The sequence below is a fragment of the Cygnus atratus genome, chromosome 2, assembly GCF_013377495.2.
Source record: "Cygnus atratus isolate AKBS03 ecotype Queensland, Australia chromosome 2, CAtr_DNAZoo_HiC_assembly, whole genome shotgun sequence".
NCBI lineage: Eukaryota > Metazoa > Chordata > Aves > Anseriformes > Anatidae > Cygnus > Cygnus atratus.
Genome location: NC_066363.1, coordinates 8333654 through 8352135, shown reverse-complemented (window position 1 = coordinate 8352135; position 18482 = coordinate 8333654). Strand labels below are relative to the sequence as shown.

Genomic DNA, 18482 nt, shown 5'->3' with positions numbered 1-18482 from the left:
TGTATTGATTTGAATTTTTCTATTCCCTGTTGTATCTTGCTTCTCATAGTTACACACTGAATTCATCATTTTAACTTTTTTAATTTCAGGTGACTAAGCCCATCCATAAACTAGCATGTAAAATTTCTGAGGAAAATAGATCAAAATGCATAGAGAAATATACATATAAACACAGACAGTGTCATGCATAAGAACAGCAACAGCAAAAAGAATTTGCCTGCATAATTGGATCCAAAACTGATAGAAAAAAAATATTAAAAATGAATATCACAGGCAATTAAGAATTTTAAGGAAAAAATGATTAGTTAGCTGCAAATTATAAGTATTACTTTGAACTGCTTTGTACAGAATAGTATCAAATTACTAATTATCCTTGCCCGCTTTGTTCAAAGATCATGAATGTGCATTTTAATTTACACTGGAGTCAGCTAAGTACAGTGAGAGCCAGCATGTAGAATTTTGAAGAAATCACTTGGGATGAGGGGAAACCCCCATTACCATATAAATGACATGCACAGAGTTATAAATGACATGCGTTAGATCCAGCTCATATTGTTCCTTTGGATGTAGCAGGCAAATACTGGAAATTATAATAAAGCTTATAACCTACCAGATAATAAATGCAACCCATACCCCACAAATCCCCATCTACCAAAGATAATTTTGTCTGCTGTTTTTTGCTGATTAAGGGTGGCTTTGGAAAACAAAACCAAAACCAAAAAAAACCCTTTCCATTTCCCCTCTTTATCTGTTACATTTATTGGCAGGGTAGATGGCTCCATTTTTATCTACCTAAGAGCTCATTATATCTAGTGTAGACTAATCTTCATTTCCAAGGCCCTTTGTAGCCTCCTTTACCTTTAAACACTTGCTGTTTAGTATCAAGGACAATTCCCACATAGAAAAGCCTCATTATAGCAACACCTTTGCTGGTATGATTTTTCCTGTGCCATCCACAATGTTAGCAGTGCTGCTGTGTTGAGATCATGGCTGACTGGTATCTCATTACTCCCTGCACATATTCATGGATGGGGCTGTTTTCATGGGGTTTTTGCTTAGCGCCAGGCACAACAAGGCCATAGAAGGTCCTAAGGGTCCTCAGGAAGGCAGCAGCTTAGCAGGTGCTTTCTCACTGCCAGCCTATAAAATACCCACCCTGAAATGCCTCAAAAATGTTTGAATGGCAAACATTGTCCAATTGCAAAGAAACTGCAAAGAAAATACAATTGCCCTTGCTGAGTAGGACCAGAATTGCTGAATTGTACTCCTTGTTCTTCTATCCCCCAAATCAGTTATTTTCTAAATCATGTTCTTCCTGGCATATTTGGATGTGGGTTACCCTCACAGATGGCAATTTTAATATATACTGTCCTCTTCTTTGTGAGGTTTCCGTGGATGTCTTTCATCTTCTCACAGTAATTTTTCCCTGGAAGACAGAGCAGCTTGGGGCTGGCTGAACATCCATTTCCCACTGATGGCTTCCAGCTACATTTTCCCCTGAGGTGAGTATCCTGCCCCACTCCCATGGGGGCAGAGACCAGTTTTGGGGAACATCCATCACAGAGGGGTGCTGTGTTGTAGTCTTCGGGCATCTTCAGAGTGATCTCTCTCTGTCCTTCCCTTCATGTGCTTCAGTCAGTGGCCATAAATTTCAGTGATGTTTTGGGCACATCAGTGGTGAGGTCTCATCTTCATCAGGCTTAGCAGGACCCCACCAGTATATGAAAATACTTGAAGCATGGTTACTTCATGGAAAGGATCTTTATTATTTTTCAATTTGAAAAGCATTTCATTGACAAATGCTAACAGGAAGTTTGGTTTCTGATCTGCACATCTACATTCCCCAACTGGCAAAGGAACCATGATATACCACTATGAACACAACCATCTTCTTGACTAATTGCCTGTAAATTATCTCTCTGTGCCTTGTATACTCAGAGAACTGGCTTAGAGCAATTTTAAGTCCATAGGTGGTATAAATAATGTATCCAGTAATATATACTAATGATCCATTTCTTGGTTTTCATTGTAATAGGAAGAAATGTAACAGTGCTATGCTTTTCCACCAAGTATTTATGTGTTTGAAGGAGCCAAGTCCACTTCCTTTATACCTGTGAAAGCACTACATGATTTATTATTTTCCACTTCAAACCAAAAATAGACATTTACTCAGGAAAATTGTGCAGCCAAACAACTCTTTTGTACTTTCTTTCCATTTTCAAGTGGTCAGCAAAGAGCACACTTATTCCACTAAGTGAACTACAAACTTAAAATGAGGTGAACTTGAACAGAAGTGACTCTTGATCTTCTTGTTTAAGATGCTGTGTTGTAGGCAAAGGGCTAGTTTCTCCTACAAATCGTATCTCTGTTGTGCTTTCAAGTGCATACTTTCTCTAGAGGAGAAGTCCAGATCAAAGAAAGTACTGAGGTGGTCAGGAACAATCTCTGGATGCCCACAGATGTTACTTTGCTGGAACCAAGGTTGAACACTTTGTGATCTGCTGTTTACTACCAAGCATTTGGTGAACTTGCGTTTGTAATTTCTATACTGTCCAAGCAAATAGCTCATTCAGGAGAACATCAGTTTTGGGACAGAAATAGAAAGGTTGGTTGGTTGGTTGGCAGGTTGGTTGGCTGGCTGGTTGGTTGGCTGGCTGGCTGGCTGTTTTAACCCTAAGGGGTAGCACTTGGGCTCTGAGCAGCATCATCCATCACGTTGTCACTGTCCTCTGCCAGGGAAAGGAGCTGGGCCAGGGCTGGGGCCCAGCTGGGATCTGCAGCAGCCCTTTTGAAGACTCAGTGTTGAAATACAACCTGGTGGTACTCCTTGAGTCCTCACTAACAATTTGTTGCTTACCACCTCCCCCCTTTTGTCTAGCTGCCCTGCAGGCTCAGAAGCATTCTCCAAGTTGGAGACTGGAGGTATGTTTTCTTCCATCCCACTCACTCTCCACTCTTCCTGAAACTTCCCTTCAGGCTGAGGTGCCATTCTGAAGTGTTGTGCTGCATGATCTCCTCATTAAAGAGAATCTTGGGCCTCTGTAATGGGTAGATCCTGTACTACAACACTTCCAAATGGCAGCTCACACTAGCAGAAAGTTGTTATTATGTCTGCCTTTCTGTCTTGCGACTCCCACCTCTCATCTGGCACCACAGGCTCTCTGCTAAGGGAGCCAGAACAACCCCCTGAAAGTTATCTTTTCTCCTTTTTGGGATTGTTATTCTTTCTTGCGTCATTTTAAAGCTCAGAAAAGCACTGAAACTGAAAAGCATTTCTGACACATTCCAGACCTCCGTGGTTCAATATTTGCCAGGCAAGCATGCAGTTCAAATCAACAAGGTCAAAATCAGGTGTCTAAAATTCAGAGGTAGGCTCTTAAGAGGTATCCCATACTTGTGAAGTTCTTACTCAAATAACACAATGTTTTAGCTGAGTTCAGCACTGCCAAGAAAGGGCCTTTTAAAAGAACCATGAGCCTATGACTGGGCAGAAGTAAACCCCTTGTTTGTCTCAACACTTTGCCATTCAAGAAGTGCAAGCAGAAGGATGCCAACTTCTCCCACAGCTGCTCCAGGTCTGGTGCTTATCAGTGGTGCCCATGAGCCAGAGCCGCAGCCTCACTGCCGGACCTGTCTAAATTCCCAGGGAAATTCCCCAGAGCACTGCCCACTGGACAATAACTCCATCACCTCCTTGAGCCTCCCATCCCACCCGTTTTTTTTATTCTCCTCAATAGCTGATGAGATCTCCACAGTTGCTCTGTGTGCCAAGTAGTAGATAAAAGAGCAGAGAATCAGGAAAGGATTCTAACATACCTACATTTGGCTGGAAAATAATTCCTCCAAGGTGTCATCGTTCATAATACAGTCTGGGCAAGAAGCACTAAATCATGGGGATTTATAGACCCCTGAAAACCCTGCAGCAAAACCGTGCTGCAGCTTCGTGCCATGCCTCCGCGAGGCAGCACAGCCTCAGCTACAGCACCTGAAGCAGTTCAGGACACAGCTTTTCCCTCCTGTCCTGTTCTCAAGGTCTCGAGCCTGCTTGTGATACTCCAGAATAATACATAACATTCTCCAGGGTAGTACAGGTCAGTTCAATAATCAAGCAAACTTTAATTTTTACAATGAGGTATTGAATCTTTTAAGTCATCTCTGTGAGCAAAGTCTGAGGCAGAGACTGGAAAATCAAAACAAATGCAATAAATACAATGATCTCCAGATAATTCCCATCAAGTAGGATTTATTTCATTGTCTGTTTTCAGGCCGTTGCCTTCAATTTTAAAAGCACAATAGCATGAAAGCATAATGTTTTGCTTTAAGGAGCTGTTTTTCTTCCATTCTGTTTCTTATGATTTTCCCAAATCTTTCATCTGCCTATCTTGAAAGCCTCCTGTAAAAAATTGCTATTGATTTAGTCTGATGCAGTAGCAACTGATAGTTTTTTTTCTCTCTTTTTTTTCTTTCTTTTCTATTGTTGTTAAATCAAATACAAGACATGACTCAACTTTGAGGAAAAACAAAACTAATGTAGGAGGCAAATGCTTGTGAGTCATATCAGTAGAAAGGGAAGGCCTGAAGTGATTTGCTCCTATTTTTTGGGGGGATTTGCAAGTCAGGTGAGAGCCTGTCAGCCCCTCCGCTGTGCAAAACAGAAATAACAGTGCAGCAGAGCTGGGGCATCTTGAACACCGGGCATTTTTCCTCCTGCTCATAGGGTACCCCATGGGTTGGAAAGGCTCCTACCCCTGTTGAAGTCATTTAGACTGGTGCAACCTTCCTGTGTGGTGACACACACAGACACATCTCTCTCCCATCCAGGCATCCCTCATGCCCTGACACTGAACCTTCTAGGAGTCTGGGCTGGTGGCAAGCTCAGGACCATGCAGAGAACAGCCAGATCTGGGTTTTTGTGCTATGCCATGCCTTTTCTTTGGCATCTAGGGGGCCAAGGTGAGACTCTTACCTCAGTTTTGTGTCCTAATTTCTCTCGGCTCATCTAAAACCAGGTCAATAATTGTGCCTCAGTTTGCCTGTGTCTAAAAGATGATAACTCTTGTTCTACCAGGACATAATGGGAAGTTTTATTAATTGATGATTGTAAAAGGCATTAAGATCAAGAGAGAATAATTGCTTCTGTGAAGGTCGTAATTAGACATGTACCAAGAGATACAGACGAGCATTATCCGTGATGTTCATTTTATCTTACTCTTGTATTTTAGCTACAAGCGTGAGGGTGCTAAAAGAGCTGTTCTTACAAAGGTGACCGCTGTGGTTAACATGAAGCTTAAACCTGCACAACCACATGCAAGTGATGTTAAACACATTAGAGATGAGAGAAAGTGTTTTGTGACACTGAAATAAAAGAAATGAGCCTTGCCGTGGAGCACCTTTGGGGAAAGATATCTATGGATGGAAAGAGAGTGAGGTGGCTGGCAGCCCCTGCTCCAGGAGGGTGATGCTGGAGAGGCTCCCCCGGATCTCCTCGGCTGCATGCCAGCTCAGGGGCCAGCGCTAATCTGATCTAAGCGGGGATTGTGCAAAGCTCATCCGACTCAGGCTGTGAAATCATGCCCTTGAATCCTAATAATTTCTACAGCAATCAGTTTTCGTGCCAGGAGGAATCATGATCTAAAGTTGGGCAGGGGGAAAGAACAAGCTGACACACTTTTGTGAATCCCAAATCCTGATTTAGGGAAAACTGGAAGACTTCCCTTTATATATATATACATATACATATATATAATATAATTCTATACAGAATGTTCTAGAAAGTTCTTTTTGAGACAGTCAGGCACATATTTATAAACATGATAGCACTGGGAAGTATCTGAGCATTACTATAAAAAATTGAGAAAAATCAAAATGCATGCAGGGACTTTGGAGACAATTTCAAGAAGAGATGCAACATAATGATGGATTTTTGTACTCAATAAGGCTTATAAATGGCCTCCTTTTAAAAGAGATTTTTTTAAAAAAATTCTTTTCTGCACTCTTCACACTTTTCCAATGATCTTTTTTTTTTTTTTTTTTTTTTTTTTAATGCAACAGTTAGAGTTTTGAATTAAAATTCAAGTTAAAAAAAAAAACAAGTCACCACCAAAGAACCAAAGGCACACACTAATCAAAAGCAAAATGCGATTTCATCTCACATCACTTCTCCTTTCTAATCAGGATGCTATTTGCATACTTTATTTTTCCAGCAAATCATGCAGATTTGTGACTGTTTACAGCACTCCTGACTGCGAGGATAGCTGCTCCTAGCTTTCGGTAGTCTCACCACACGGTGGCAATGTAACTTCCACTTTCCTGCGAAGGGCTAAGGAGGTGAGTTGCATCTGATTTCCTCCTTCATTACTTCTTACTCACTCTAATGATTATATTTGTAGGTGGCAATTACAGGCCTCCGAGTTTCTGCTTTCCATTTCCTCTATAAATTTAATAGAGTATTGTTAGGTTTATTTTTCAAATAAACTCTGCAACATTTCCAAGGAGATTAAACCCTGCTATATAAGGGTTTTTCTTTTAGCTAATGCAATCTTGCTTGTTTCTCTGATCTCTAATGAAGTTTTGAAGACGACTCTGGACTTACTTCTTTTTGCCAACACATGTTCACATGCCCTTCTGTATTAACTCTTTCCCTCTGAGACAGAGCCTCTATCCTTCAGTCTTTGTTGCTTTTGTTACCCCACAGAATTGAAAAAAAAACACACCACAAACCACAAATAAACAAACAAAAAAAACTCAAATGTTTTAAAACCAGCATAAAAGTAATACCTCAAGCATAAACCAGAAAAAGAAAAAATAGGGATATATAGTTAGGAAGAAAACAGTAAAAGATTCAGCCTGGAAGGGAATTACAGATGCATAAGAAAATGAGATGCATGAGAAATTTACAGATGTTCTGGGCAAGAACTTTGTAAATCACAGTGAAAAATGAACTTGTAGTTCTTTTTAAATGATTGTACTGTTGAGAAAATAATAATAATAAAAAATATCTGTTTATCATGTTTATCTGTTTATAATTTTAAAATTATTATGCAGAGAGCATCTAGACCTGAAATATGATGTAAACCTTTTATTCTACATTTTTGAGAATTCTTAATACTTCTTAGACTGGAATATAACTACTAGCAGGTATCAGCAGGAAGGTATGATTCTCTGTTGCCAAGCCCAAACATCATAGATTTAAAGCTTAATTATCTATATTCAAAAATATAATGCTGTGAAATTCAGTAGAAACAATCCAAAAAACAAGCAAAGTCCTGGAGTAAAATTCTGAGAAGTTTAAGGAACATGTGCATTGGTTAGAGGTATCAACTTCTGCGTAATCATATAATTTTCCTTATTTAAAGGATAAGGATCTAAAGGAATCTAAAATGTACATCAGAGTGTTATGCATACTAAATGAGATTGTAATGTGTGAATTTTACATCCACTTTTCTGACATATTTGTTCCCTACATAAATGAAGGGAAATAATTTTCTTTTAATAGGCTGGAGTTCAAATACTCTGCCCAACAGACTGCAGTGGCTGACCTTTGCTGTGTAATCAATACCAGGGGAAAAAAAAAAAAAAAGGGAGATATTTCTGTAGTGTAGCTTATATCCATATGGCAATCTTTGATGGCACAACCATCAAGACGTCCTGGCTACTTCACAAATAATGTTGTGAATAAAAACACAGATCACTTGACGTAGTTTTAGAACTACAGAGTGCTTCCACACTCATTAAAATCTCAAAAAATCCTTTAAAAGAAAGACTCTTAAAAAATCCACAACCGAGGAATTTATTAATAAGCAGCATTTTAAATAATTATAAATGAATTAGCATATTGAGCTCTTAGCATTTTGTGTTGCTGTGCTGTTTGATGTGACTCTAAACTGTAAACTAAAATTTTCTGGCACAGATTGATGGGCTAGAACTTCATGGTCTTAAAACTTCTTATGACTGGGAAATAGGACACAAGTTTTCAGTCATCCCCCCCCCCCCAAAATGAAGGAGTCTAAGCAGAATTATCTGGCATACAGTCATGGCTTGCCAAGATGGTAGCACAAGCTGGCTGAAGGTCTGATGGTTCAGCACCAAGAGCTGCAGGGTGTCTGCAGGCAGCTGCTGTCCCCCGCCTAGCACACAGCAGCCAATGCTGGCCACTTGCATTCTGCTACTTACTCATCTAAATTTTAAGAGGATCTTTAAGATATGCTATTTCCTCCACTTTTCTAATTATGGTTACTCTATGGCATAGTTTGCCCTGTAGACCTGTATCCACTGAAGGCTGGAAAACAGCTGGTGCAGGAGTGAGGCCATATGGTAGTTACGTATAGTGACATAAACTAATAGCGTGTTGAGGGCAGCAACTTCTGGCATGCCAATCTGACTCTTTAAAGATCTGCCCTTGTTCTTTGGTTTTCCTGATCCAGAGCAAAAATCCAGGTATGGTTATCTCCACGTGCTGGTAGGTATCAACATGGAGCTTATTCACTCCAATCTGAAAAATATACTGTATTTTGACCTGTAACACCCATATCCTCATGTACAAAAGGTGACCGAGGTCTGCCTGGTGGAGAGCTGGCATCTTGACACACGTCTAAAACCATCCTGTTTTCCCAGAACCAGGACCTGAGCATCTCGGTTGTTGTTCCTCACGTAACATCAAGCACAGATAGCAGTGCTGGAGGTTGCTTCTCACTTACAAAGATTTAACCTCCTGCCTGTTCTGCCAGAGGAAACAGCCGAGTTCAGCTCTGCGAGGGCATTCCTCAGCTCCTGACTACCCTCAGCAGGAGCTCGCCCTTTGCATTCATGGGTCATTGCTTCCTCTGCCCTTCTGCTCACAGACCTGCTCCCACCTCTGGCTGTTTCCAGCTCATGTTAGGAGCTGAAGTTGCAGTTTTTTCAACACACTTTATTACATTTTTTTTTCCCCATTAGAAAACCTGATGTGTGCAAATTATGAACATATGAGCTGACTTCTGTCATTATTTCTGATATTCTTTTACTTTTGCTACATTTATACAACACTGGGTAGGTCAGACCTCTAGTAAGGCTCACATTTCTCAGCAGAATTTTCATCCGTTTCATGTAGCTTTCACTTGCTCTAATTTGGACAGAATACATTATTTTTTTTTTTTTTTCTGGCACACAGTCTTTATTCAGGCCAAAGATCAGTGAGACAAAGAGGATAACTACTTAAACAGCCTGTAGGTTTTCCACTGGCCCCTGAATTTTGATAAGCAAGGCTGAACCACAGAAGAATCAATGCAACAAAGAAAAAGATACAGAAATTTACTTTACAGGTCAAATTGATGGAATTATTCAATAACAATATTTCTACAGCAGCTTTCAATTTTGGCTGTTCTTCTTTCTGTCACTTTAATCACTTTGTGATTGCAGCACTTTAAAAATACTAAGCTTGGTTCTTTCCTTTAAGATATGTTTTTTAAACAGAAAAATCATGGAGACACTCAGAGAAAGAAGGGGGCTTTCAGGGGAATAATGAGACAAATGTAGATGTGCTGTGACAAAGAGCTCCACTCACTACACCGATGTTGTACGAGCAGAGGTTATGTGTTTACCTTACTCTGTATAGATGAAGGTATTTTGTACCATCTGAAGGGATGTTCCAAAAGCATTTACAGTGACTCTGTAATCTTGGAGTCAACACGTGTAACCGCAAAGAGATCAGAAAGATCCATCAAAACTACACATAAAATTGTATAATTGTTGGTCTGGAAGAAACCCAAAGGCATTTTCTAATCTCCACCCAGCACTGAAATAGCGATCTTTTATCTCAACAACCTATGACAGAAATGTGTCCAATGCATTCTTAAACCCTCCCAGGACAGAGATTCCTACAGTGTCCCTGGGCGACATGCCCCAACAGATATATTTCCCCCCAGTATTTATGCGAAATGTTTTTGTGCAAATTAACCCGAATTCTTTTAATCTTCTACAGGATTCTAGAGCCTGGAAGACTGCTATGTTTGTCTCAGCAACCAAACTCAATTCTGCCAACACAGAAATGATGCATTTTTGATTTCTCCACAGTTAACCTCAACACGTAAATGCATTCTCCATGTTTAATCATATCAACCCACTGATATGACTTTATGGAGGAAAAAGTCATATCAGTGACTCAAAAACTCTCAAAGCTCTCAAAATTGAGAGTATTTGTGAGTGTTGTGTAACATTCACACTCTTTTGTTTGTATGTTTTTGTTTTTCCCTGGGAATAACGTCAATTTAAGATATTTCCTTTGCAACTCTGGTGGTGGACACACAGCAGGAACATTACAGCACAACCCTTGTGTTCAGCACTCTGATGAAGATCTGGAGCACCACTATGAGCTTCCACAGAGTTATTCCAGACTTCAAATTAGCATGGTGTACTTCAAAATCTATTCTGTAATATTCAAATTGCTAGTTTACTAATTAGTTACTCAAAATGCCAGCATAATCAGAAAATGGGGACACAGATCTGAAATACAGTATTTAACCCGAGGCTACTGTAAATGACTTTGGAATAGAGAAACAGAACTCACATGCAATCAGAAACCTCTAATAGCTGTGTTATACAACTTTTAATACACCATTTTTTAGAAATATTAGGGTCAGTGATGCAGTATTTATTTATCGATACCTACCAGGTGCTATTTTAATACTTTTACACTGATCTACATATTTTACATGTCAATTTTTCATTTTTATTCACATACTTATACAGAACAGTAGCTAACTAATCAGGTTTAATTTGATTGCAAACTGGGTATCTCTTTTTTCACATAAGGTAAATAAGAGCTAACTGTATGCCCGATAAAGCAGCAACAGTAAAATAGCAATGAAAGGGAAGAGATTGTACCACAACAGTTGGGTTAAATTTTGTGGGAAGCTGAACATCTCAACTAAATCTGCAGAGATCAGAAGACTTAGTCTGGATTTAAACTGCTCTAACTGAAGACAATTTGTGCTCTCATGTTTTTTATATTGACCGCAAATCTATTTTCAGAAAGAGATTCAATTAATTTCATAATCTCTTTAATCATACAGCCATGCAGACCAATTGCAATTCAATATTACCTTTTCTTAGAAGATTAAAACTCTGGAAAGAGCGATATATGACAGTTTTATTTTGTTATTACTCCACGTATACAGAAATCATCCAATGATAAGACAAAAAAAATTAACAACAGCAGCACAAAAACAACAAAGAATGAATTGAATGACACTGGAAGAATTGAAATAATTAATTAAAAGACACTGGAAGAATTGAAAGGAACTGGAAGAAGCTCCCTAAAATACTACAAGAGCAGATCAGATTTATTTAGAATCTCCTCTCTGACTGTGTCCAGGACATCTAGAAGCATGATACCTCGAGAACAAGATACCTCCAAGCTGTCACCACCAGTGGCCACCAAACAGGGGCTACTGAGGGGACAGCCCACATTCAGCTTAGCCACAGCTTTTAAGGAGCTCTTCATTCCTTCCTGTGAAGTGTCCAACATATGAACATGATGCCAAGGGAAGCCTGGAGGCTCAAAGCTCTTCCTGAGGAAACAACTTTTTAAGCAGGTCTTCTGGGAAAGGAAAGGGTGCACGTCTTTGGTGCAAACACCAACATCCTCACTCCCCAAACGCCTCTTGACTTAGAGTATTGGCAGCTGCTGGCTGACTAGCGATATCAGGATGGACATCTGGCTTCCTTCCACCACCCCGAGGAGAGTGCTGACCACAGTAAATAATATTCTGTTTCCCTTCCAAAAGTCATCCTGAAGCCTGAATGATGGCAATCCAAAAATTAGAGGATGACAGGTGTTGGGTTTGGCTGGCAACCCCCTTCCGAACAACCTTCTACAGAAAGCGAAGGTTAAAGCCTGGGCTGGAGCTGGCATGGCTTACTGCAGTGTGGTGCTGGGTTTTGAAGCCAGTCCAGATAACAGCACATTTAAAAGTTTTCAGGAGCTTGCTGATTTTGAGGCAGGTGTTCACAATGTGCACTGTAAATGGTTCAATTTTCTCTGACCCTAGCCAACTGAGAAGGGCCAGGAGCCTTTCCCCAGCGATGCAAGCTGTACTGCAAGCTTCCCCGGGACAGGGAACCTCAGTCAAAACTAGAAGATGATGGAACTTCTACCAAACCTTTCATTACATGACCAGGTGAAATTTAAGGCTTTCCTTTTCCTTCTGTTTTAACATGGATAAGGCAAAGTATTGCTGTATATAGTTGATCTTCCTGGCAACGGAATTATTTACGGTGGAAGCATCCACTTCAAACACATGGCTGAGGTTAAGAGCTACTCCTCATTCTTATGCAGTTGCAAAAGAAATGGCCAGATTTTATGTACATTTGGTAGAAATCAGCATGAAAATAAAGGTGCACCAAAAAAAAAAAAAAGTCACCTACATTTTCAATAGACAACTAAATAATGGCCAACTGGGAATTGTGTGCCTGCAAGTGCTACACAACAGCTGCATGTACTTAATGGGCAATGCTGAATGATGCCCAATATGCAAAACAGAAGAAAGCTTTCTATTTTAATACAACGACAATGTCACTGAAACACCACACTGGGCTTCCTACCCTGCCTGAACAAGCACAGAAATAAGGGGAAAAAATTCCATGCAGCTTCATCAAAAGTCCCAGATAGCACCAGCATAGTCCTGAGGACAACCCAATGATTTTTGGGACTCAGGGTGCATTTGTGGCACTATTTGAAGACATCTCCAATTGCCCTCTGTTGTCCTTGCTCCTTTACCCTTTAATGGAAGATAATTAGGACTGCACATTTACCCAGCTCCATGGAAAATTCTTTTTACCTGAAAATGTGAAAGTTCTTAAAAACAAACGAGAATCGCCATTCACTGCCCTAGCGATTCTTCACATCTTTTGTCCAAGAGGAGTCATCTGCTTCATTAGTAGTCCCATTAGGACTGGCCTCTCTGTCTGTCTGGAGCCCTGGCTTGAGAATCCTTTTGATGAGAGATTAATTTATCCAGAGGATCTTAAAAAATTCAGTGATGACTCAGACTAGTTCTTTATACTCCCCCCCCTTTCCTCCCTTCCCCCAAAGCCTTGGAGCTGCTTACTGGGAAAGGCTAGGCTTATACTACCAGATGTAATGATATCTAATCTCCTCTGGTGACACTGAACAGGAATTTGGGTACTTACTTGCTTTCAGTCTAATCATGAATGTCCCTTTTCAATTTGATCATCAAAGTTCCTGTTTCCAAGAAGAAGTTCAGAGTTCTCGAGTTATACAATGACAAACTGGGCACGCAGACAAATTAGGAAATTAAGCAGGGTACTATCTCAGCAAACTTATCTAGCACTTAACCAGTATTAAGACCATTTGCAGCTTCCCATTATTAATACTTCCAAGTTTAAGAAATATATCTACTTCAGTTGCTTGAAATACTTTAAGCATAAAAGATACTGCTCAAAAGAAATGCTATTTATTGTGGCAGCTGTTACCGGGCACAGCACCTCTGAGACCAGCCATACACGTTCTAAATATACTCTCTGATTTTTCTGAGATGCTGATTAAATTATGGAAGATTTTTCTTTATTACTGCATTTTCTTTCCTCTCTTTGCACAGTCTAGAAAAGGAACAGAAACACTATTAGCATGAATCAGCCAGTAGCTTTGGATATGTTGTTCCCCCAAGCTCAAGGAGAGTTTCAGGGAAATGTATGGGAGGGGAAACTGGGAGTCTTTCACTACATCTTGCAGCAAAAATTCTGCAGTTTCATCGTCTTAATGATGATGACATCCTGGCCTCTCCCACCAGGTGTCACTGCAAAGTCATATAAGAGGATCTATTGGTGATAAAGCAAGATGCAGGCAGAATGAAGATTAATAAGACATACGAGTCACGGCTGAAGGAGTCTCTTTTCACTGCTCCTCTTGCTCCCCAGCCAAAAATAAAGCAGAGCAACACTATGGTGCATTAAGCTCAACAGAACAGAGTATCCATTTGAAATGTTGGATACGTATAACTCGTATTGCATAAGAGTTTTAAATGAATGCCATGTGAGCCTCTCAGACATGCTCCTCTGGCACGAGGATGAGGAGAGGTCCAGAGGAGATGTCCCAGCCACCAGGTCAGGGCCAAGTCTGAATGGGGTGCTTGCTCTGAGATGATCTTTAGACACTGGCAGGACAAACCTTTCTGATCACTCTGAGGGGACCTGGAGCAATGAGTAAATCATGTGCGTTTTTTTCCTTTTGCAACCCAAGTCCCTCAGCCCCAAACAAAATGTGCCCAGAAGATCATGTCGCATAATGGCTCGTAAGGGACTACTTTTACGTCCGAGGGCACAAACAGCAACACAAAAGGAAAACAATCAGTTTCACAATCTATGGATAGGACTAGCCCATCTGTAGGTAAAAATCCATCCTTTCCTTCCCATCAGTGAAGGGATGGAGCCCGCCTTGTGTCCTGGTCCCCTTTGATTTCCAAGCAGCTGAACATAACAGCAGAATCATGTCTGTGAATGCAGGCTTGCTAAAAGGAGGTCACCCCAGGACTTTAGAGCAGTGCAGCCCAGGAAAGGTCCCTGTGCTGCTCAGTGAAGCCATGTAAAAGGAGCCTGAAACAGGCTCTGGCAGGATTCAGCATTCCCCGGGATACAGTGTCAGGGAAACGGAGTCCCTCCCCTACACAAATGAACTGGACGAGCTTCCAAACTGCAGCACAGGCACACTGCATCCTCTCTGTGTCACTGAGCAGCATCACACAAGCAACCTGCAGCACAGCTCCTCCGCCACCCCATCGCACAACATCCAGCAGCCTCCCCCCGTGCCTGGTAGCAAATGGAGACCCTTTAATTACACCACAGCAGAATTAATTTCTGTCGAAGGGTACTGCAACAGAGTGCTTAAATGAAATGGGCTTTAGCTGCACTGTACTTGTTAAAATGCACAACATTCTTAATAAAATAGTACATATATAAAGAATATATAAGTATCTTTTTATCCAATCACTTTGAAAGTAATTTGTACTTGCCACCACTTGTGTAAAAGTTATCTTTAAGCCTCCTTGTTCTTGAAATGTGTGTTCAAACCAACATTGGTCATATAGCAAACAGTGAAACGTAAAGCACTCTTTGGTGGTGCTATTTGTTTAAATGTTTAGCTGGTTTCAGCCACAGAACTTTAAAAGCTCTCTTATAGGATATCACTACATTTTAGTATAAGCATCTATCAGGCAGAGCTCTGAAAACGTTAAGTCAGAGTATATGAAAACATTGTCAATGCTTATTTTAGTAATAAAAGCCATGTTTAATCTATGCTTTCATGTTTAAGTAATCTATGCATCCATCTATAGCCTTCCAGCTAAATGCAGTAAGTAGATTAAGCTCTGATTGATTTGAAATGTTTTTCACTACATTATCAAAAGTCTACAGATCAGCATAAATACCATGAAGAATTTTTTTTCCCCTTTGGCAGATTTACAAAAGCAGAGCTTAACTTGAATTGAAATGAACTCCTGCATTTTTACAGGGCAAGAGGAAAAAAAAAAAAAGCCTGTCAAATCTCCTCTAGTTCTGCTTTGCTTCTGGACAGCAAAACATATGATTAATAGTACAGTGCATCTATTCTGTCATGACAAGAGCAATCACGTTATGAAGAGAAGTGTTTCCCCCTGGGCCCACTATTCATAGGGGCCGTCAGGAGTTACCCCGAAAGGCGGCACTGGGGCTGTGAGCCGCGTGGTGCAGCAGGCAGGCAGCTCGGGGAAAGGCAGGGGTGGGCTGGTGGTGACGTACTTTTAAAGATTATGGCTAAAAATGTTTAAAACTGGCTGCCTCAGATAGAAAACATAAATATTTTTATTCACTTTTTATTTTTTTGGCAATGCATTTAGGAAAAGCAAGAAGCAGGTCGTGCACCATCACAGCAAGCCACCAGGCGCTCTGGGGAGGCTCTGCAGGTGGTGGTGAACTTCAGCAGCAAAAAGAGCACCCAAGAGGAAAGCAAGGTGCCAAACTTGCTGTGATCTCGTTCAGCGTTTCTCACAGCTCCTTCACGGACTATCTGCTGGAGGTGGCTGCACAGATGGAATGAGATTTCCGCATATGTTCGGCACCCACCATGAGAGTGCACTGAGATGGCAGTGGTGCAAGCAAATGTGGGCTGAGCATCCCACCCAGCTTTGTGAAGGAGATGGGAGGAAATATCTCCAAACATCAGTGGGGATGGTGGAAGATGAAAGACAGGCCCAGGATGGTAAATTTTGATCCTTGCTCAGATTTTAAACAATTCCATTCAGGTGAGTTTGAACTTACATTTTGATTTGGTTTATTCCTCCCAAAAAAGGAAGGATCCAAGAAATGGAGATAATTTGGAAAAACAAAGGTGCTGGTAATCACTTGTCAGCAGAGCACCCCAGCTGCCGGAAGAGCAAGGCTTCAGCCTTGCTGACCATGATGCCTGAATTCCCAGACTGCAGTAGGGGTGTCATCCATCTCCCAGTGGCCCTTGCCACCTACCAGCATGCAATACCCAATTTCTTCTGGGATCCTTCTCCATCCATCCATGCATGCATTCAGACTGCTGACACATGGAAGCTGTGGACCAATCCGATCCTGCATCCCCACAGCTTGTTCGCGCATCTGCCACAAATCCTCAGTCCTGACTCCAGTCCCAGCTCTACCCCTGTGAGGACTGCACAAGTGATGCTATGCATGAGAAGGGGCTCAGCCTACATGGTCCAGCTCTGGATTTGAGTTCACATTCTGTACCCCACCACTTGGGCACACTTCTCACATTTCCTATGGGTCTCTCTCTACATTGCTTGTGAAGTAAGAGAAGTTTTCATTTCAACATAAAACGTATGTACTCAGACTCAGTGACATTTCCAAAGGGATGTTATGTCATGATATCCACAAAACTCCCAGGGAATGACAGGTTCAGTGGTCTTATTCCATACATGCTGCTCAAAGAGGTTACAGAACCTGGCCTGGTATATGCAGACAGTATTTAGTTCATTTATTATCCCAGCACATTAACATACAGTTAACAAGTAAGTTCATTATAAAGGACAAACCTGAAAGTCAATGTCAGCCAAGAAACTGCCTGAGCAATCCAGTAATTGAATAAAACACGTGTCAGCAAAACACAAGTGTCATCACAGGCTTGCCAGTGTGCTTGGAGTTCACCAGCGTGACAAACTTCTCCTGTCAGTATGCTGCTGCATGCAAGACTCCATAAGACCTTATGTACCAAATGATGTTTATCAGCAAAAGATGGGTACCAATATGCTCATTTGACCTACAGAGTCAAATAGGCCAGCCCACAACTTCAGCAACATATTCAGAAATAGAAAAAAAATAAAATAAAATTAGCATTTTGCAACTTCTTAGCCACTCTTCTGGTTACAAAGTGCTTTGCAAGGAGTACATTAACTTGCAAATATTCTGTGGTACAACATCAACACACGTTTAAATATCAAAAGTAATCTAAATGGGTATCGGAGATTTCCACCAATGTGTTTGATAAGTTTGAATGCTGATGTATGGGGCCAGTTTCTCTTGGGCATGACAAATGAAAGAGTTGATTTTAATTCCCTCATTTTCGAGTCCAACAGCCTTGACTTAGCTATGATATAGGGTAATTTGAGGAGGGCTTCATATTTTAAAAACCAATTGATGGTGAATGCTATTTGGCAACCTATTCTGTTCCATTAGGGCTCAAGGAAACTGGAAGCAACCAGCAGGGCTCAGTTAATAGGCTTCTCTGTTGAGGTAAGACAGGGCTCTCTGAGTGGCAATTTTGGGACCTGAGGGAGGATGTTCTGGGACTTGTAACTTTAGGGAGAAACCATGTCACACTGACAGGTCCCCGAAACAGGATCCTTAGGGAAAGAAACTGCTGGCAGCATCAGCCAGCAAGACAGAGGAAAGTGTGCTGTGTGCATGTGTTCTGGTATATATTTTAATTTTAATTCTGCTTGAACATTATTTTAAAAGGCTATTATGCCCCCCAAAAGCACAGAGGTGGCTGCGATCTTTTCTTAGGCTAGTAGGCAGGCAAGATTATTTTGCAGCAGCTGCTCACAGACATCTAAAGGGCCATTTGCCAGCTGAAAGGACCAAAAGAAAGTAGTGCTCCAGCGATGACCCTCTGCCCCATCGGGCCTATTTTTAAGGGAAGAAAGCCAATTACTGTGAGGACCTGTCTGTTTTAAGAAATTTTTAGCTGTCAAGATCTGGGCAGCTTCCAGAGCCCACCTAGGGCTGTGGCAAACAACCAATCAAGTAAAATTGTTTCCTAGTTTCTTCCCTTAAAATAAACCCACTCTTGCTCCCCGCTTCGTTCCTTTCCTGTGATTTGACAACTGGCACGTCTCTGAGTGATTGCAGGTGCCATTAAATAATGAAGCAGCTCTGTTCATTAATGCTTTGTGATTTATTACCTTTGGACTAAAGGAAAGAAAAACAGCCTGAAAAACAGAATTCTGATATCATTTCACATTATTTCC

At 41.0% G+C, this 18482-nt stretch overlaps 1 protein-coding gene across 1 annotated transcript in view; it reads right to left on the bottom strand.

The window, feature by feature from the left end:
• The window catches only part of DPP6 (dipeptidyl peptidase like 6), a 408025-nt gene that overhangs the window by 64501 nt on the left and 325042 nt on the right, over positions 1–18482 (bottom strand). The gene's annotated exons all lie outside the window — the stretch shown is intronic.